Here is a 22,057-nt window from a genome sequence, read left to right as displayed (position 1 = left end):
TCATAAATTAGGTGATTTTTTAAATTAAAATTCAACACATCTGTATTCTTCATCTCGGTTCCCATCAGGCATGATTGCTTCTTGTGGGTAAGGTCTTGGATACACACCTGAACTCTCACTTACACAGGTTTAGAGGTTTTCTTTTTAATTTTTAAGTATTTTTGAGGAAAAATATCATTTCAAAACAATAGGAGATTGTTATGAACAACAAGCATTCTGCTTTAATTCAACTGTAATGTCTATTTATGTCCTATAAAGAACAAAATTTGGATACACAAATCCCTTTTAATGGATATCTACATGAGAAATACTACATTCTAGTTGTCCAAACAGGAAGCTGCATGCTGTATAGCAATCACAGATTACAGTTAACTAAAGGAGTATTAAGTTTGGAAAGTAACAAAGGGAGCATGAGAAGCAACAGCTTAAAACAAAACCTTTAAAAAAGGCACAGAACTAATTACTTTTTTCAGCAGGCAAGACTGTTAAAAACTAATTTGCCACCTGCTGTCACAGAACAAGTCTTGATCATCTTAGTACTGAAGTAGTCTGATATTTGACTGTACAAGTTAGAGCATATTTTAACTTGATGAGGGATAAGACTACACAATGAAGCAACTGCAGAAGAAAAGCTTACTGCTTCGTATTTTATCAAATACACGTTCCTTGTACCTATTAAAGTTCTAGAAATAAAGCAGGGCATGTTTATTTAAAAAGCAGGATCCAAGAGGTACTGTAACACTTTTTTACATTGTTTTTTTCCTTTTAAAACAATGGATTTTGTTAGTCTTTCCTCTGTATATCTGTATATTCATTTATATATGTCATATATAAATGAATGACATTTCAGCAGATGTCATTACATGCATTACACCCACTGATCTCCTGAATGAACACCAGCTTCCACAGAAACAATGGCTCTTGTTTCCAGAGCAGCCCAGGGAATTAATGGATTTTTTCCCATTCATTTTTGGTCCACATGCTCTAGAGGGCTTTGAAATTCAAACATTTCTCTCTTTAACTTTCAGAGCACAAAGACATAGTTGGAAAGATCATCGTCATGCTGTGTGTGCATTCCTCTCATCTCCAAGGATTTAATTCACTAATAAAACAGCTCTGCAGCTTGTGGCCTGAGGTAAACTACCGACCTGACAGCGGACTATGAATCAGATCAACGTGACATTAGGCCTTGATCATTAATGCTTTCCTTCCATTTTACATAAAACGTACCGCCACAACCGAGTCATGAAAGGGATCATTTCTAGGTTGATTCTCCCCAGCTCAGCGATGGTAGGACAGGCTTTAGACCCATATTTTAGGTACCTGTAACTTCATTGACCTCATGCCTAATTTACCCTATCGTCAGATTAGAATCAGAGCCAGAGAGTACAGTCTTTCCATAATGGAGCTATAATGACAGTCATTGTGGAATACATTAATAATTATGAACTGAAACCTGCAGCCCTTATCCAGATGAAAACTTGCACTAACTTCGGTGATTGATTTCACTAGTAGGTTTAGCTAAGCAAAGATTGCAAGTTTGGCTATTATAGTACAAAACTTTCCATTTTAAAATTGTATATAGGCAAAAGAATTCAGCTGTACATAAAAACATCCAAATTTTTCATAAGCAAACATCTTTTGCTTATTAGTAGGACTCCTGGTTCTCTGGGCTTACAGTGGTAAGTACCATAGCCATTTAATCTAGGCTATATTAATTCAAATAGGTGCTGAAAATAATTACATTCAGTTATAACATTGAGTTTCAACTAGACAGCTATTCTCTAGCTCTAGCATTTAAAGTATATTACTCCTCATTTCTTTCAGATTTGGAGAATAACTTCATTTTATTGGAAAATAAAATAAAAATAAAAAGAAAGGTTATAACTTTCCCTGGTAGCCAGCAGAATATAAAGTTTTGGGGGTTTTGTTGTTTGGTTGGTTGGTTTGTTTTTTTCCAGAAAATCGTTCACTGTCTGCTCTTAAATTTTGTCAGCCTATCCATAGGGAAGTAACATTTAAAATTCTATATTTTTCAGAGTGTTTATCTAATTGTTTTATTAAATATGAAAACATTATTGAGGTACTGGCTTCTTATTTATGAGGTACAGTCTCCTCTCAAAAACTTTATTACATGTCTGAACTGTTTATAGATGAAAGTAATTTCTGACAACCCAAAAATGGAAGTTGTTCTGGGAGAAAAGCAACTGTTTAAGGAAGTTACACTGCTGAAGCCGAGTACATGATTATTAAAAGAATCTGTATCGGTATTTATATAAAAGATGGAGCAATATGTACTGGATTTTGACTAAGGCATTTCAGTTCAGCTTCCCAGATGATTTTGCATCATGAAGGTATATCTACTGACCCAAATATTTGAAAAGCAGAAATACAGTATATTTTGGTTTTGTAAGAGTTCAGACCAAAGTTTTATGTTTCCTCAAATAAATACACTTTCAGTGATATTACAGTGCTTCAGTAGAACATTTTTTCCATGTGGAATCTGTATCCAAACAGCTCATTCAGGCATAGACCCGGCATCAACCGGCTTTGTTCAAAATAACCCTTATAAAGAAATGTCCTTAGAAAATATTCTCATAGCCAGTTAGAACATACATAGCCAGTTAGTTACCAACAGCCAACAAGTTTTATATCACATTGTTAGTACACCTGGAACTCTATTTTTGTTTTTATTAATTACTAAAATAATTTTATTAAAAACTATTATAATGAACTGCAAACATCTTACTTCATAATAAAAAGAAGCAACAGAACATCCCAAGTCATTATTTGGTTACAAATTATATCATGTAAACTCTGCTTCTCATTGTCTACATTTTCTCCCCTGTAACATAGTCAGAGAAAGTGATTCAATATTGAGGGGAAAAAAAATAATGTAAGTTTGGTATCGGGATTTTTTTAAAGTTAAATATAAGGGAGAGGCAAATTTTATAACTTGACAAAAGCTGTTGGGAAGTCACAAAGACAGCTTGGTTTTGTTTGCAATTAGTTTTCCATAGCTGTCCTTAAAGCTTGCATCAAAAGCATTTTTAAAATTGAAACCTAAACCTTAATGTTTCACAGTTAAAACATATCATAAACATCATAGTGTACCCTCCTGACCTCACAGGTCTTCACTAAAATAGTTTTTTTACTAGAAGTCACTGTCAAATAATCATGTAAAGTGTATATGTATATATATCTATCTCCACATATCACACTGTCTTTGTAATAAATTCTCATATTCACTGACTAATCACAGGAAAGAAACTCTGATTTAGTTTTGCCAAAAACCATATTTCTTAAGCATGCTGTGACCTACTTCAAAAGTGCTTTAAATGTTTATTTTGGAAGTTTCACGGAAGAAATCTCCTACAATCTATACAGGTCTCCTTCCATTTCAACACATTCAGTGAAAGCCAATGTTTTCCAAAAGAAACAAAAAGCTAGGCTTTTCAATATGATCAGCTACCCAAACTGTCCAAATATGTGACTTAGTTTTCCAAATTACCAGGACCTCATGTTCTCCAACAAAATTAAAAAAAAAAAATCATTTAGAACCTCTTTTACTCTGTTGTGTTTTTCAATGGTCTAATTTAAGCATCTTAATTACATTAAAATTTCTGCCAAGAGAGTCTATGAACTGGAGTTACACAAAAAAAGAGAATGAAAAAACATACTGCACAATCAGAAAGCATTAAAAAAAAAGGTTCAAATGAGAAAACAACCTTAGGAAGACCCAGTAAGAACAGCTTAATCACAAGCTGTCTCAGACCATACACGTTTGTCTTGTCCTGTGCTAAATTTTTACGTCCAAATGCAGTCAGATAACTCCTTCAGCCCCGTTTCTGCCTCGTTCTATGATCACAAGCTGTAGTTACAAAACCTTCTCATTTCTTGCATGTAGGTCAGCTGCTTTCTTTCACTTATCCCTTATTTCTCCCTCAAACATCCATCCCCGCTGACCCACCAGGTCCCCTGACAGGCTCAGCTAATTCAAAAGATCATCAGCAGGATCCCAGAGAGCTAAGGTCTGCATCACAAACTAACCTGAGTGTAGTCTGGGTCTCAGTCTAAGGAAGAACCATTTGGAACTCTAAGCAAACACACTGTTCAAGGCACAACAAGATGCTGTGGTCAGAAAATGTAGAACAGGACTGTTTGATGCTGCTGAAGATACAGTTCAAGGGATTGCTTGGACTTGGCAGAAGGAAGATTGTGTCCAACCGTTGTCTAGTAGAACAACTACTCTGATCTGGTGGAAGAGCCTGCTGCTGGAAAGGTAGCAGTATCTGCACAACAGCGTGCCCCCCACAGCTTGGTTTTCCCATCGTGGAATTCACAAAGGAAAACGAGCTCTTTCGAGGGAACACTCTGAATGTCTTTCCTGCAGAAAGATTCAACTTTGTCTCATGAATAACCCCAAATGAAAAGAGAACAGATATCGCACTAATTGGACACTTTCACCTCTTCTGATCTCCTGCTTATTTTCATTGCCTCGTATGTAATTTTTTATCCTACAAAATCAGACAAAGGTGTATTAAATTTCCTGGTACTGCCCAGTGGTTTCTGCGGCCTTAATTGCAACCAGCACAGAACCTAAGCTGGAAAGACCACAGAACCAAGAGTCTGAAACAATACCAAAGACATCCTTAAAATTACTTCTCATAACCCACCCCACAAAGATCTAGATTTATCTACTTCAGAGATTATTTTCAAAATAATTTCAAAAATACATACATGCAACAAAGGCAGTCAGAAGATGTAGACAAAAACATCTCTCTTGGGTCAGCATCTTTATCTGACAGTGGCAATTAAGAACAGGGTGAGTATAAAGCAATACTGCCACGGTGTACCTTCCAGAGTCTGGCAACCCACTGCTTAGGGACTTTGTAAACTGGAAATTGCATTTGAGAGATGGTAATAGGTCTCTCTTTGTTTCTTTTAATGAACCTGTCCAATCACATTGCAGCTCATTTCTACTCCTGACATGTACGACATCCCATGGCAGCAAGTTCTACAATTTAATTCTACAGAACTTAATTTTGAAGTTCTACATGAAGTACTGCACGAAGTACTTAATTTGTTTTCTTCTACTAAATGCCTGATAATTTTAAATTGTAACTCTGTACCAATTTCTATGAGGGAGTTGTCTTCCTTTCTATCCATTCATTCTTTTGTAAACCTCTACTGTACCTTACCTTAATCATCTCTTTGTTAAACTGAAGGCAAAAAAACTCCTCCACAAATCAGGAGATACAATAGCAGTATGGCTCTCAAAGATCTGTGTTCTGCCTGAGAATCTGTCTTGCTTAGGATGTTGTTATAGCTTCCTTCAAGAAAAGCCTCTGTCATCACTGACTGCCTTTGCTCTTCAGTTTAGACCACAAAATTAGTGGATGATTTCGGACTGTTCAGGAATAGTTCCCCAAAGAAGTGTCAGAGCCTGATACAGAGGACTCTGTACCACTGCTCTGGAAAACCAACTCTGGAATGCACATTTTGTTTTATTTGCATTACCTACAATATATGAACTGTTTTCATATCTCCCAAAGACAGTTTTGGTTAATGTTTAATTTCATTTCCAAATACAAGTGAAAACTGTAGTTTGCACTCTATCTTCATTTACACTGACACTTAGGGCACCCTCTTCACACTAATTCTTTTTTCCAGGTTAAAAGGAAGGTATAAACAGGAGGCTCTAAAATCCTTTGTACATAATGCACTTTTGATGCATGTCCATTCAAGTCAACAAGACTAAGAAAAAGGTTTTTCTTATGCTTTGTTTTAAAATTACAGGCTCCTGGCTACTACCCACTCAAAAGATGTCAAATTTATGTCGAGAAGTAGGAATTGAACAATTTCTTTTTTAAAGCTCCAGATTTCCCTTTCCCAAGCTTCCACTCTGTTTTGAGAAGAGAGAGGTATCCCTGATGCTTTGGTTTACTACAATAAGGTGCTCTTTGAGACCTTTGTGGTTTCTCCCTGCAAGTGCAGACATCCCTCTACAGCGCAGGGATCCAGCTGTCAGCACAGTGACAAGCAGAGGAGATGGAGAAAAACATGGAATAGAAAACAGGCTGAAAACACTAAAGGCAGAAAGACGAAATAAATTGTTTTTGAGGAAGAACATTTATAGAGGACCAAAGAGCCAGAAGGTCTTTGTACACATAAATATGCAGATACAGTGAAATACATCAAACTGTTGTATTAAATGTAGTATCTTGAGACCACCTTGACTACAAGAGACAAGTTTTCAGGGAGAGGTAGTACCTGTTACTAGACACAGTTGGAAAAGTTGTGTGCCCAGAAGCACATATATTACCTCTAACTATGTAAGTTGGTCTTGATTCACAAAGTGCTCCCAGATGAACACAAAAACCCTATATTGGGAAGTCCCTCCTACATGTTCAGAGCCACAGGGACATTGATAGTGACTTGTATTCCCTTCTCACACCCCAGGCTCTTTCCAGCCATGGCTGTTCACACCTCCAGTTCTTCTAGCCTTTTCTTTTCCAACAGCAATCAGTGAGCCTTTGAGATGTTTTCTCCATTTACTCAATTCCTCAGAAGGGTGTTCTTACTGGGGATCCGCTGCACCTAACAGCCCTTCCCATGGCACTGCATGCTGACCAGTAAAGAACAAGTAGGAAAACCAATCTGGAAATACAAGCCAAGCAAAGTTTAGCAGGAACATAAAAAATGTTCCAAAACAGATTTTCCTGGAGATGTGATATTTTTGTCTCCAGTCACAATTCTGACAGAGCTTTGTTTAAATACTTTTATGGCTCACCCTTAAACAAGGAGTCCTAGTGTTTAAACACCAGACCTTTTTGATGTGAAAACTTGATAAAGGTAGTAAAGTTTGGGTATAATGAACTGCGGAGACTCTAAACTCCTGGAAACATTCAAGGTCAGGTTGGACTGGGCTCTGAGCAACCTGATCTAGTTAAAGATGTCCCTGTTCGTTGCAGGGGGGTTGGACTAGATGACCGTTAAAGGTCCCTTCCAACCCAAACCATTTTCTACGATTCTATAATTCTATAAACACTTCACAAAACACCCAGTTACAAATTTGCAAAGTTCAGGCCTTCTCCCCACTGTTCTGTGTAGTTGCTAATATTTAGCTGCTATTTGCAACTTAGCAGTTAACTGCTTAGTTAACTTAGCAATTTGGAAGACATACCTTCCTTACTAACATCCATTAATGCCAGCTAAAATCCCAGATGTATTAAACCAACGCCACTTCTTATAATGCAGTCCACAGCACACAGGACTTTTTTCGACTTAACAGCTATGGAATAATAGTTATTCGTTTGCTACAAACACATCTATGGAAGCATAAAGACTTAAAGACATCAAATATGTCACAAAATAATACTTAGAAACATCAAATATGTCACAAATTCTGGAAGAAATGCGTGTTAGTGGAGAGATGAGAGTTGGATGAGGGAGGTTTAGGGGGAACTGAACTCCCGCTGTCATACCGGTGGCCCCTGGCAAGAGCCTTCAGGCCAGAGCTACAAAAACTAGAGACTCTAAACCCATTTATGTACCTGAACGTTTTGCAACTCGGCACTTCTGAACCCACAATCTGCTGAAGAGGATTATATCCCTCTTCCAGCCCTGGCAGAGAGGATCTCTCTTTTTGTAGTGAAGCCCTGCAATGTGAGCCCAGGTCATGAGCTGTGCCGTGGAGCGCTACTGGACCCGAGAATCCACTATCTATCACCTTACAGAGCCAAGTGCTGGATTTGAATTGCTAAGAGCATGTGCGTTTATATGGCTTGGGTCTCTGCAAAACAGACGCTCATGGAGCATAGTAAATACAAGGCCTGAGAAACAGCATTTATCTCCTCTTCCTCCTTCTCTACAAAGAAATTACAAGTAATAAAAATCAATATTATTTTGCTTAGATTTCTTCCTCTCCCCCTGCACTGCCACAGTATTGTTTTTCAGACACCTACAGGAGGGTATATCCACATTTGGATTTTAGGGAATCCCATAATCTCAAAGGTGAATGAATCCTAATGGAGTAGAAAGATCTACATAATCCTTGCTTGCAGAGCAGCATCATTTATAACACAGAAAATTTCTGTTGTAATTTTCTTCTTGACATGTTATAGTCTGACTTCGTATTTCTTGAATTCACAGAGGGCTTTTGTTTTGTTTTTACCACAACTACTTATTTTAACTTTGGCTATTTTTTTTCTTAACATTTACTCCAGTATGTCATGCTCTGTTTGAGAGGAGTAATTGGTTCATTCCTTTAGGGGAAAAGCAAAACACAAGCAAATACAATATTTGCACATAACATGCACACACATTTTTGCTTTAAAGCAAAAATAGATAGTCTTTACATCCTCTAAATATTAAAACCACAAAGTCTTTGCCCTGGTGAATATACTGTTAATTGTCTTAGATTTATAGCATTATTATACCATACTTTAATAGCGTTTCTTACCAACCGAGGGAGAAAGCTTAGCTACACTAAGTAAATAATATTAACTACTGCAAGGAAAGAAAATGCTGTTCTGATTAAGGCAGTGGACTAAGATTAATAAGGTCTTAAATTCCAGATTCTGTCACAGTCTTCCTATGTGACATTGGAAAAGATATATCTTCATGCCCTGCCTTTAACTCCCTTCTATAAAACAGAAAAGTAAGAACTATAAAACTATTTGGCAGAACAACATTCTGGTTTTGTGCTGAATCACTGCCTAGTGTAATGGGGCCATAATTTTGGTTAGGGCTTATCTGCCATACTAGAATAATTAATAAATGATAGTAATCGATGCCTTCATGAATAAGAATATCTGGATGAAGACCAAAGGGCTTCACTGCATTATTTAAGAAACTGAGTTAAAAGAGTGTCACGTTAATACCAAGAAATGCAAGAAGCATGAGTACCAGCCCAAGGACAAGGGAAGGCAGTGCCGAGAACTACCTACCACAAATGTTGAGAATTTCGGTCAGGTCACAAAGACATCTGTATCCCTTCCCACTTCCACTGCCTGCTGAAAGGCAGGGTTTTGTCATGCAATGAAGGAGTGACTGCACTGCTGAGGAGCACGTGTGCACACACACGCTCTCAGTTAACCATCATCCCGACTCCATCGAACCCTGCGGCCCCACCAGCACCTCTGGGGCAGCAGCAGCAATTCAGTTTGGCCCTGCTACACGGGCCGGTGGCCAGCCTTGAACTGTGATCCATGCCATTGCTTAGCGTTTCTTCCATTTCCTGCACTGTTTCTAAGTGGTTTCTACTAAAACTGATACCCTCATTCCTCAGAGGTGTACTTCAGAGTATGAAACATTATTTTCAAATGCACCGATCACTTGTAGGTGTATTCTATAGGCACTGTGTAGAATCAGTGTGTGGTGCAGTTGGTTTTGGTTTTAATGTAAAGGGGGAAAAACTAGTCAAATAAAATTAGTCTTGCACAAAATCCTGGACATGTTTTGCACCTGTTTTACTCTCCATAAAATGGTAGATAAATCACTGTACATGTTTTCAATATTAAAGTTTGCTTATGGATTTAAATTTCCAGGTAAAATTATACCCAACCGCTGCCACATATAAGATACCACATCTGCTGTGGAGGAAAAAGACTGATAGCCATTTTATTTTCTCTCCTATGTGATTTATTAGTCTCACACAATCTGGGGGGAGAAAAGACTGTAATGGATTTGAGTGCCACAGATTATATTTGTTAAGTAATTTTTCAAAAGTGCTTAAATACTCACAAGAGTTCATAAAAGCTTCAGCAAAGATAATAACACTCCAAAGTATTAAAAGGAGCAAGAGAGCTAGCAGTGGAATGTATACAGAGCAATTAATTAATTGCTCTACACATTTTTTTGCTGTTCTTTCTAGCAGAATCTCCAACAGTAGCCAGGATGAGTACAGTAATTAATCTTTTTTCTTATCCGAGATCAGCATGATTATTGGGCATACCTTTTAAGTGGAAATCTAGTCTGACATCCTGCTTTTAATTATTCAGTCATGATTAAAGTTTATGATAAAAACAGAAAAAAAGAATACCTGCACAATACAGATTTGCAAAATTCCACTCAGTAAAGGGACAAAACCCAAAGACCATTGGCAAGACTTTAGTCACAACATCCTCTGCGTAAAGTCAGCCAAAAGCAGGAAGGAACTAAAAGTTAGATCTGAACGTATTCAAGGCACTACTGAAGAAACAAGACTCTTCGGATGTTGCTTCTAGCCACACGGAAGGTAGCAAACATCTCTCATGCACTGCAGAAACTGAGAGACTAAAATGAAAACATTTGGGAATGCAGTTCACTGAGAGACATTTGACATAACTCCACATTTTAATGAGTCATTTTTAAAGTCAGGTGGTTTGACAGGCCATCACGTAACTGCATGAGTGAATAACAAGTAAATTACTTTTTCGAATCACTCACTGAAAAACATAGTCAAACTCTAAGTTACTAGTTGTGTCATTTATTTGGATGATTGTGTCATTTATTTTGACAATTGTAAATTAATTTTCAATAAGAATGTAAAGAAAGCTACCATACAAAATGCTTGATGGCATATATTCTAAGGTGAGCATAGCTGTGTCATGGGAGCCTTGGCTATCACATTTTTGCTAGTGCTTAAAGGAGTGGAGTTCAATGAAATTTCAAACCAATTTAAAACCAGTAACTTGTGAAAAGCCATTCACTATTCACCAACTGTTAAATACCTCCCACAGTCCTCTCTAAGTTTTCTTCTAGGAATACAAATGTTATTTTATGCTGAATAAGAAGTAAGCAAGCCAGGTTTATGCAAAACAACTGAAACACAAGCAGCTTAAGACAACCCTAAGAGGTATCGCCTTAGTTTTTCTGATTTACCTGTCACAGTATAATAATACAGTTTATAATTTAAAGCAATAAAAGTGAAACAGAAAACTGAGAGCTTGATTTTGCAACTTATTCATGTGATTTAAGTGGAATGACTTGGAAGAATCAGAATGTGGAAAAGATTTCCAAGCCTGTGTAAGCTCTCTTGGTAAATACTTTATTAAACTTTATGACGATACCTAGAGATTGGTCAATGGCAAAACTGTACATTTGTTTGTTGAACTTATTTCTTACCAGAAACTGATGGTCAGGTGACTAATTTTCAATAAATTCACTTTTAAATTATGACTGTCTTAGTAATATGGGTCTGAATTTGAATGCAGCACTGACTGCGCACCCTGTACTGACAGTTCCCCACTCTTGAACTGCTGTGCTCATTTCTATCATTTAAATATAATTAAAAAAAAAAAAAATCCTACCACGTCCCAACTATTATAGAGTTCTCCACAATTCACAATACTCTAAGGAAACTAAAAAAAAAAAAAAAGAGCAGAGCAAATCCAGACACAAACCACTACCTCACCTCCCTAAAAAAGTGGTAATAAGAATTAACGAAAACTGCAGTTCATGCATACCAAGCCAAAATAAGAACTTACTATTCTGACTAAGAAGTAACATCAAATCAGTTTTCCAGACAAGCTCAGATGACTTGTTCAATACCAGACAGAGAAAGTAAGATCAGAAAAATAGACTGTTTTTTGTTAAAAGCCATGAATACAAAATTATACATTTGGCTTCTCATAATGCCATCTTTGGAATAAGTGTTAATAATAATATCAGACACTATACCATACAAGTCCTAGCAAAAAGATTTTGAATGTAGGTGAAGCTAAGGGTAAAGAATGGACCTCTATAGCTATTAGGAAACATTTTCAGGAAACCATTCTTAACAGTGCTATTAACGGGTGTTCTGGTATGGTACAGCGATACACTTTCCCACTCATCTAGAATATGTATGGAAGCAATTGTACTTCAGCAGTGCAAAGGTGCCCTACTTAGAATTGAAAAACCACTGTGATACGTAATAAATGTACAAAGTGAAAGATGTTTGGCTGGTAAAATACACATTTTGTTCCAAATCAGCTCTTTAACCCCATATTAAAAGACAAGAGAGAGGGAAAAGCAGAGAAAAACAACAAATGTTGCTATAGTTCTGCAGTTAACCCTTCTACAGTGCACTGTAGTTATTCCAAATACATGATGATTTGAAACAAATCAGGGCACCATGAGCCTATACTTTAATTTAGAAGGCATGAATGTGTCAACAAAGGAACTGGTAACAGATAGGTTGATAGAGCAAAGAAATAAATGTAGCAAGCCCACGTGAAAAACAAGAATGTACACGAGAGTATGAGAACACTTCATGTTGACTCTGTTGGTTCTGTGACAGCGTAAGTACACAGACAACTCTACCTGCCCCTTTCTGAAATTATCAGCCATTCTCCCTTGCTCTCCGACGGCCACTTGGCCTGTAGTTCATGGTCCTTGGTTTAATTCAAACAGCTGGCTTTGCGGAATCAATAGAATAAATCAGAGTGCACATTCATCCATCTATGAAGACAGTTCACTCTGTTGTCTCCGCTTGGAACAATGATTAGATGACTGTATGAGGAAACTAAGAGAATTGTTTACGATGGCACTGGGAGCACGCAGCCAGCGCTGGTTGGTAATGGGGTTAGATCTAATAAACCGAGGCTGTGACAGACACGTCTCCCCAGCGTACCTAGGAGAGTCACTGTTGCTCTTTCTAGTTCCTCAGGCAGTTTCTGTAAGTACATCACTCATTGGGAAGGTGAGCGTCCTTTACATTTTCTGGTGACATAACAGAAAAAAGAAAGTTGCAAATGAACTACTGCATTTAAGCTGCATTTAGGTTAAATCCTTTTAAATTTAATCACCGTTTTGAAAAATTCTCATATCTATTCACATAGATATGTGAATTTCCTCATTTTAAAATTTATCACTTTTCCAAAGTATTTTATCTTAATTATTTGTTGAGCTCAGGTTAAACTCACGGATGATTTCTATTTCCACAAAAATCAATTTAGGAAAAAATTCCCATTTTCCAAACAAGATGAAAAAAATCACGCATTTTCAAATGGCATTTCCTCATCTCTCAAAATGGTGTTAGTAGTCATTGGTGGAAGTTTATGCATTATGCTCTATGAAAATCTTAACAAAACTAAGATGCCAGATTGGTTTACATGTGTCATCCTTAAATTTACCTTTCTTTTGACTGATAACTGATTTCTAAGCTTCACTCCTTATTATCAGAACCTAAGGCAATGTTTTCTGTTTTCATTACAGAGGTATTGAACACTTGATATGAAATATGAAAGCCTGAATCTGCTAATACAGATTTCAGTGAAAACTCTGAATGAGTATTCAGGCCTGAATTTGTGCTATACATTCTTCTATCCATCCGCTAGAAAAATTGAGAGGCCAGGAGTTTCTCTGAGACTTTATCAGGCATTCGTACGCTTCAGTGAGTCAACTACTATAGCCGCATTTCTGCAGATTTGGTTAACACTTTGTTTCCTGAAATAAAAAGACAGGAACCTATTATTTTACTGAATTTTATGTGAAATCAATTATTCATTTTTCTACTTAGGGCAGTTTATGTTTTGAGCATGGAGAAGCAGTTCAGCGTCAGGGTGTTTCCTCCTGCCTGCCAGCACGTGGCCTGGGAAGAAGCTGCAGAGACCAGTCAACCACAAAAGCCACTCTATGGTGGGCCTTCAGAAACCCAAAAAATTGTCCTCAGCCTTCGCAAGACTTTCTCTACAGTAAACTACTGCTCTATCTTTCCCTTTCTCTGTTCCCTCAGTGCATTCATCTGCTTCTCCCCGCCTGGATTGCCCTGTTCCCCAGGCATGACATGGGGAAGGGGCAATTGCCGAGCACTGCCGTCTCCAGCTACAGCAAACCCCATCCCTGCCAAATGCACATTCAATATTTCCACTTGGTTTTGAGCCTGAGAATTGAACCAAGTAGTTCCATCCATGCCATCAAAAGATTTTGAGTGATGAAGTGGAAAAAAGAGGTTAGGATTTGGACAAGTGGGTTCTGGGACGAAAAAGGGGAAGACAAAGTAGAGAGGCAGGGAAGGATTGTTAAATCAGTGTTTTAGTTTTTTGAGAGTAGTGTTTTCATGTAATAATCAGGCAAATGAGAGGATATTTTATCTATGTAGCCAAACGTGATCATACCAGGTTATAAACACATCTGGGCTAAGAAATTCTTCTGATTAGTCAATGTAATAAAAAGGAGAAAGACTAATCTATGCAAATTAAAACACTCAGCAGAGCCTTTGTAACACCCAAAGCTGCTTAGTCAGGCTTCAGAAAGACAATACACATGTTGACACACGAAGCAGCATAGTTGGGAATTGGCTGTTGGGAGCTAAATGCTACCTGTAGGATTTGGTACCTTTGCTACATGTCACCTGGTGCAAAGTCTTAACAGCATATTCTGGTAATACACTTGGCCACTGCCAGCAGTCCTAGCAAAGACAAGTCAAGAGTCTTTGTTAGGAAAACTGGGTATTTGTTCTCTTCTGGTTTTAGAAGACATAGCTACAATCGGGGCAGGATTTTGGCCCTTAAAAACTGAAGGTATAATTAGTACAGTTGCACTTTCTAATTTTAAAGGCATCATTGAATAAGATAGATACAATCCATTTTAAAGAATGACTAAATACTGGAAAAACTACAATAATATCATGCAAATGCTATTAAATACTCCACTGTGGATGCTAAACTACTGCCTTGGTTAAGGAGCTCAAATATTCTTACATCTATTCAGGCACATAGGATTAATTAACAGGTTTAATTTTGAAAGCTTTGCTGAAGTTTCCTTAGGTTATTAACTTGTGTAATCAATCTTGTCATGATGTTCTGGTTTTTCATATTCCTAGGATTATTGCTAATGGTGAAAAAGTAACCAGCAGAGTTTAGGAATTAGGAATGAGCAGATTCTAACAGAAGAAAGCAACAATGTTAAACAGAACCACCTGGATTTGACAGAAAAATATTATCAGAATAGTTTGAGTAGCAAGGGATCCTGACCTCCTAGACCCTAAGGGTTTGTGACACACGAGTATGGGATGTCTTCCCCAAAACGAAACCCTGGTAATTTTCTTTTACTTAAACTAACCAAGCATTCTTTTTCAGATTAAATTGGTTTTGAGTAGCTTAGGGAAAAACAAAGAAACAAAAAAACCCAACCCACAAAACATTTAAGTTTACAGAAAAAATAGACCTTGAGTGGAGATGTAATATGCTTTACATCGTTTTCCCATGATAATACCACTTTCATTTATATGTAAAGTACAGCTGCTATACTTGATGATAGACCCTTCTTAAATTGTCAGCTAAGTCAATCCACTACACCTTGCAAATTCCAAGTTACCACAGTGTTCAGGTTTCTTTGTGATACAGTGATAGGGGTTTTTACTAATATATAAATAATTTTTTTATTTGGCCAAATATGACCTAAGTTATTCAAAACTGTATAGTTAAGCACAGGCTACACAATTAGTAACAGTTCCTAAAGCAGATTACATATTAATGTGCTGGTTTTGGCTGGGATAGAGTTAATTTTCTTCACAGTAGCTAGTATGGGGCTGTGTTTTGGATTTGTGCTGGAAACAGCATTGATAACACAGGGATGTTTTCGTTACTGCTGAGCAGGGCTTACACACAGTCAAGGCCTTGTCTGCTTCTCACACCACCCCACCAGCGAGTAGGCTGGAGGTGCACAAGGAGTTGGGAGGGGACACAGCCGGGACAGCTGACCCCAGCTGACCAAAGGGATATTCCACACCATATGACGTCATGCTCAGCATATAAAGCTGGGGAAGAAGAAGGAAGGGGGGAACGTCTGGAGTGATGGCGTTTGTGTTCCCAAGTCACCGTTATGCGTGATGGAGCCCTGCTTTCCTGGAGATGGCTGAACACCTGCCTGCTGATGGGAAGGAGTGAATGAATTCCTTGTTTTGCTTTGCTTGCGTGCGTAGCTTTTTCTTTACCTATTAAACTGTCTTTATCTCAATGCATGAGTTTTCTCACTTTTATTCTTCCGATTCTCTCCCCCATCCCTCTGCGGGGGAAGTGAGCGAGTGGCTGTGTGGGGCTTAGTTGCCGGCTGGGGTTAAACCACAACAGATGTCTTCACCAAAATGAAAACCTGGTAATTTTCATTTACTTAAACTAACCAAGCATTCTTTTTCAGATTAAATTGGTTTTGAGTAGCTTAGAGAAAAACAAAAGAAAGAAACAAAAAAAACCCAACCCACAAAACATTTAAGTTTACAGAAAAAAATAGACCTTGAGTGGAGATGTAATATGCTTTACATTGTTTTCCCATGATAATACCACTTTCAATTACATGTGAAGTACAGCTGCTATACTTGATGATAGACCCTTCTTAAATTGTCAGCTAAGTCAATCCACTACACCTTGCAAATTCCAAGTTACCACAGTGTTGGTTTCCTTTGGGATAGAGTGACAGGGGTCTTTACTTATTTATAAATATTTTTTTTATTTGGCCAAATATGACCTAAGTTATTCAAAACTGTATAGTTAAGCACAGGCTACACAATTAGTAACAGTTCCTAAAGCAGATTACATATTAATGGCTATTTTTGGAAGCAACAGGACTTCATCTGACCCTGAAAGCAAGCACTTAAATGTTCAATGATCAATCTGTAAGTTAACTGTTAAACTGAACATTGCTTAAATGGTTATTTTACTTCAGTAGAAATAATCTTCCTGCTGGTCCTTTAGAATAGTAAACTACAGTTTAAAGTAATATCTGGGCTAGAAGCATTCAGTTGCTCTTTGTGAATGGGAAACAGTTATAGGAAAATTTCTGATTCCAGTGAAATGGATCATTTCTTTTTTGAAACCATTCCTCCCAGTACACAATGTCCATTTGTTGAGCAAGCAGTAACCAGCAGATCTCCTCGTAATATTTCTTTGAAAAGCACATTTGTGGCTATTTCGTTAATAAGAGAAAACAAACCCTGTAGGGCGTGAACACTAATTTAATACCAGGGAGATGCATCTTGAATGGCAAAATATTTAGAAGTTGTATTGCCACAGGTGTGTTTAATGAGCTGTACCTGGAGTCTGAAAGTGGGAAAAAAGTTAGAGCAAACATCGTGACATAAAATGTTAAGTCAATGTGTTAGTCATATCTTCCAAGTGGTTTTAAAGGATCAAATTTAAGCTGTTTACTACACCCATAATAATTTCCTCTAAAAATATCAGGGACAAGGCAACAAATTTACAGACACTATTCTATAAACTGTCTGTTCATCTGAAGTAACTTGTTAAAAACACTTGCTATTCCTTGTAACACAACTATCGCTATCATAGATTAGCAGAAAAAGCCACAGCATCTGCAGCCTCTGAGCTCCTAAAGAAAACCTTGCAAAGACATATTGTCAAAACTGGTATCACTGTTGGCTCAGCGAAAGGTGGAGGAAAAACCGCGGCTGACCAATCTGCTGTTATCCTGGCCGCCGTTTCCCCATTCCTCTCTACCTCTGCTCGTAAGTTTGCGGCATCGGCCTCTTCTGTGCTTTCTGATATTAATACCTCTCCTGCTAATTGCTTTTGCAGTATCTCCTCTTGTCTTTGCTGAACCTCATTTAGGCAGATAATTTCTCTTTGGCAGGCAGGTGGAACAGCCTGTCAGTGATAGGAGAAGGTAAAGCTGTCATCTCTAGAGCTGTCAAGGCTTAGCCACAGGCTTGAGTCAAATTTGCATGAAGCTTTAGGAAGCCAGTTCACGACAGAGAGATCTCAATTTTATTTTCTCTTGCATATTTACAGCTGGACTAGCAAAAAAAGAAAAGAAAAAGAAAATCAGGAAGGGGGCAAGTTCCATCTGGATAAGGGAATGAACAGTGCAGTTACAATGGTGATGGAGAACATAAATTATTCCATGGAGTAAAGACAAAGGCCAACTCGATATGTTGTAGAAGAACTTCAAGGCATTGAGTGGTAAGAAAGACTAAATCAAATATAAATGAAAGTGAAGTGATACATGTGAGGAAAAAAGAAAGTATACTGTGGTTGGCTCTGAAATAGTTATCACCACTGAGGAATGAGATCTCAAGGTTAGGATTTCAGAGGAAGAAACCCAAACACATCAACTGTTAAGAAGTACTGGGAGAATGAATACAGAGCTCATTAGGTACAGTAACTCAAACTGAAATAAAGCAAATTAGGAAATATTACAGAGGACACAGACTGTATACACTGGGATTCCTGAACCTGGAAAAGATAAAGCTGGAGTGGGACAGGAAAGAAATATAAGAAATCTGGAATGGTATGGAGCAGCTGAATAGGTAATTCTTGTTCACCGCCTTCCTATACAAGGATTAAGGGGCATCAAAGGTGGTATCACATGACAGATTTGAACAGAAGATATTTCTCCACACATCTTGCTGTTAAGCTATGTTATTCCTTCCCACAGAACTTGCAGTGCTTACCTCAGTTCACAAAATGACTGGACAAATGTATGGAAGAAAAATCCACTGACAGCTATTGAATATAAAGTCATCTCCTGTAATTTATGAAATCTATGAGTTGTGATGTGCTGGAAGCAATCAAAGTATTCTGGAGAAGTATCACTACCTGACTATCCTATCCTCAAGACGCTTTCTTAAACACCTGTAGCAGCCACCCCCAAGGACAAGGGCAGATCTTAGGTCTGGGCTTAGTACAGCCAAAATCAGGTTACTGAGGTAGGAATGACTTGCTTGCATTCCTTGTTCAATAGATGTGGCAATTTAGTCTCTTTCCAGACCACAGCAAGACGAGCTGAACTTGCACTGAAAAGAACAAGGAGTGTTTCTGCAACTGGAATATTGACGAACTGGAACCAGAATTAGGGGACACTTACATGGTCATACAAACCAAAGCCGAAATCACCAGGGGAAGCCATGCAACACTGTCCAGTGCAGGACTCTTGACATGGCACAAAAACCCCACTCAACAAAATTAATTGTAAACCTGCAGTAACTAAGATTTAGTTACTTACTAAACTAAGGTTTAGTTACTGCACTGTTCTCTCAGTAGAATATTTGATAGCTGTCCACAAATGAGGTTTGCTGTCCAACAACCCCTGTTTATTTATGGCAAATTGTTTCAACTACCTGCCAACTTCTTTCCCATGGATGAGGACTGCAGCATCTTACTTGGATATGCATGCTGGACATGCCTGTAATTAAATGATAACAGTTCAGCATAGCAAACTGCATCTAGCTTGGGTCATGGAGGGGATCTCAGACCTTTAACTGTATGGGCTGCAGTTTATAAAAAACAAAAATTTAAAAATACTCAGTAAACCTAATTAAGCTCTTGATCTGTCCTTGCCTTCTGCCTCTTCCTGTGTCTTTGGGCCCTCCCTGCCTATATGCTCTAGCCTGGAAGCAGAGGGTTGAGGAGCTGCCAGTTCCTGGGGGATCAGGACTCTGGGACCCATACATCCCCTCTCCCCCTGCGGTCTGCTAGGGCCCAGTGCACAGCCAGCCCTGGGGCTTGCCGCTGCCGCTGCCTGAGCATATTCCACATGCAAACGTTTAAAGCATCTACTGGCAGGCTGCAACACCACCGTCGCTCACGTCCAAGCTAGCGGAAGCACTGGTGCAGCACAAGGCTTGCTACAAAAGCCCGCCAGCTTGTCCATCTGGCTGCAGGCACTGGAGGCCTATGTGAACAAATCTGGGGGCTGTGTCCTCCATTTCAGCAGCGCTGCCATAAAGGAGTGTCCAAGCATGTGTTTTTGGGGAGAAAATGCTTCCATTGTGCCAGAGACTGAAAAGAAAGAATAAAAAACCAAAACCCTACAATCCAAAAAAAACCCCAGATCTGATCACACCTGTGATTACCTGTGCTTAATTCTGGCCTTCGCATTAAATATCGCAAGTTAGAGACAATGCAGATAAAGATACCACAATAGAAACAATTGCTGTCATAACACACCATAGCATCCACATAAAATCAAGCATCTCAATTTTGCATAGTGTAGAGGAAAAGAAGAAAAACTGCAGAGAGGCCAGGAAAGAACCACAGGAGAGCCACAAGATGACCTGGGAATTGAAAGAAATAGCTAAAAAGACTGTTTAGGCAACATGCATAAACATAGGCATATGCAATTCAGCTAAACAACAGCTCATGAAGGATCTTGGAAACAGTTTTGTAAGCGACAAAAGCTAATACTGAAAGACTTGCTTTACATTAGCCCATGGATGTGCAATTAACTGAGTAAAAGACAAAGACTGAAGCTGAGCTCCGAAGTTATCCTCACAGCTTTCTTAAATTGTGAAATAATTGCTCGAGGGAAGTTGTGGGTACTCTACCAGTTCTGGGATATTTAAAAAACTACAGGGGATGTAATCCTAGAAACAGCATTTTAAGAGGAATTTTTACCAGCAAGTACTTAACAGAGCATTTCCATTAATTGCTTTTAGCCTTTTATTTATTAAAACTCAGAATTGCTGGGGTTGTCCAGGAAGTTACTTTTTGTGCTGCCTTCCCTGAAAGCAAAAATTTTTGCAAGCTCAAGTGATATTAGTGCCACAAGATTACCAATTTATTTGAGAAAATTTACATACGATGTTCAACATTTCTTAAACATCAACAGCCAAAGACACCAGTTTACCCCAACACTGGATTTTATTTTCTTATTGCTTTAATTCCCCATTTAGCCTCTTAAAGCTCAATTTAGTCTTATTTCAAATCTTGTGTTGTTTTTTTCCTTCATCTTTCTGTTGCTTTTTTATTCCAATTTTTCTCTCGTTCCCTCAATCTCTATTACTTTCTTTTTTCTTGTCTCCTGCACATACTGCTCCATTTTGTATTTCTTCATCATTGTTGTCACACATGCCCCACCAGAATCCACCTTTTAGACTCTCTGCTGGTTTTTTTCTCCATTTGCCCTTTCTTTTTTCAGTTATTCTCCAGTCTTCGTGGCTCTCTTTAGCCTTCTTCTTTAAATGCAGTATTTGCATTTGGTTATGCAACGCAAAGCAATATCATAGCTCAAGCAATTTTACACAAACGCATTTCTCCTTATTTTGGGTGCCAAAAAGGACTATCATGGTTTAACCCCAGCTGACAACTAAGCCCCACACAGCCGCTCGCTCACTCCCCCCGCAGAGGGATGGGGGAGAGAATTGGAAGAATAAAAGTGAGAAAACTCATGCATTGAGATAAAGACAGTTTAATAGGTAAAGAAAAAGCCGCACACACAAGCAAAGCAAAACAAGGAATTCATTCACTCCTTCCCATGGGCAGGCAGGTGTTCAGCCATCTCCAGGAAAGCAGGGCTCCATCACGCGTAACGGTGACTTGGGAACACAAACGCCATCACTCCAGACGTTCCCCCCTTCCTCTTTCATCTCCCAGCTTTATATGCTGAGCATGACGTCATATGGTATGGAATATCCCTTTGGTCAGTTGGGGTCAGCTGTCCCGGCTGTGTCCCCTCCCAACTCCTTGTGCACCCCCAGCCCACTTGCTGGTGGGGTGGTGTGAGAAGCAGACAAGGCCTTGACTGTGTGTAAGCCCTGCTCAGCAGTAACGAAAACATCCCTGTGTTATCAATGCTGTTTCCAGCACAAATCCAAAACACAGCCCCATACTAGCTACTGTGAAGAAAATCAACTGTCCCAGCCAAAACCAGCACAGTAAGAGAGACAGGCATTATATTTCAAACACATCCAGGTACATTTACTTAGCTGCTGTGCTTTAGAGGGCTCTTCATTTAAATAAGAAACTAGCCTCAGGCAAGTCCCTCACAAGAAGCACTTTCTAATAGATACCTAGCCCTGCAAAATTAAGTAACTGTCAAAACAGATTAACCAACTGTCATGCAGAAAAGAAATACATACACAGTGGCACTGTGAGGACAAATTACTAAACAAATCTGATGCCTAGATAACTCTCTATTTTTAATTCAATTATTTGTTCAGTTCAGTGCCTTTATTTAAATGGCAAATACCAGGTTCTACTTTCTTAACACTAGCTCCAAATAAGGAATGAAAAACATTTTGCATAAAACCCATCTTCTCCAGCAAAGCCAAAAGTAAAAGATACGGAAGGGGTATGTTGCAAAGAAAAACACCACAAGCGTTTATAGTGTCTGGAATAAAAATAGACAAGTACTA

At 38.4% G+C, this 22,057-nt stretch overlaps 1 protein-coding gene across 11 annotated transcripts in view; it reads right to left on the bottom strand.

Moving 5' to 3' along the window:
- MAGI2 (membrane associated guanylate kinase, WW and PDZ domain containing 2) overlaps positions 1 to 22,057 on the bottom strand; it is a 776,332-nt gene that overhangs the window by 621,009 nt on the left and 133,266 nt on the right. The window contains exon 1 of one of the 11 annotated variants that reach the window (XM_076363279.1): positions 8,952 to 9,007. The exons of the other annotated variants lie outside the window; for them this stretch is intronic. The gene's annotated coding sequence lies outside the window, so the exon portion shown is untranslated. Of the gene's footprint in view, positions 1 to 8,951; positions 9,008 to 22,057 lie in introns of those variants that run through there. 11 annotated transcript variants of the gene reach the window in all.

Source organism: Aptenodytes patagonicus, chromosome 1 (genome assembly GCF_965638725.1).
Source record: "Aptenodytes patagonicus chromosome 1, bAptPat1.pri.cur, whole genome shotgun sequence".
Taxonomy (NCBI): domain Eukaryota; kingdom Metazoa; phylum Chordata; class Aves; order Sphenisciformes; family Spheniscidae; genus Aptenodytes; species Aptenodytes patagonicus.
The sequence above is the reverse complement of the archived record's forward strand: the minus strand, read 5'-3'. Positions and strand labels throughout refer to the sequence as shown.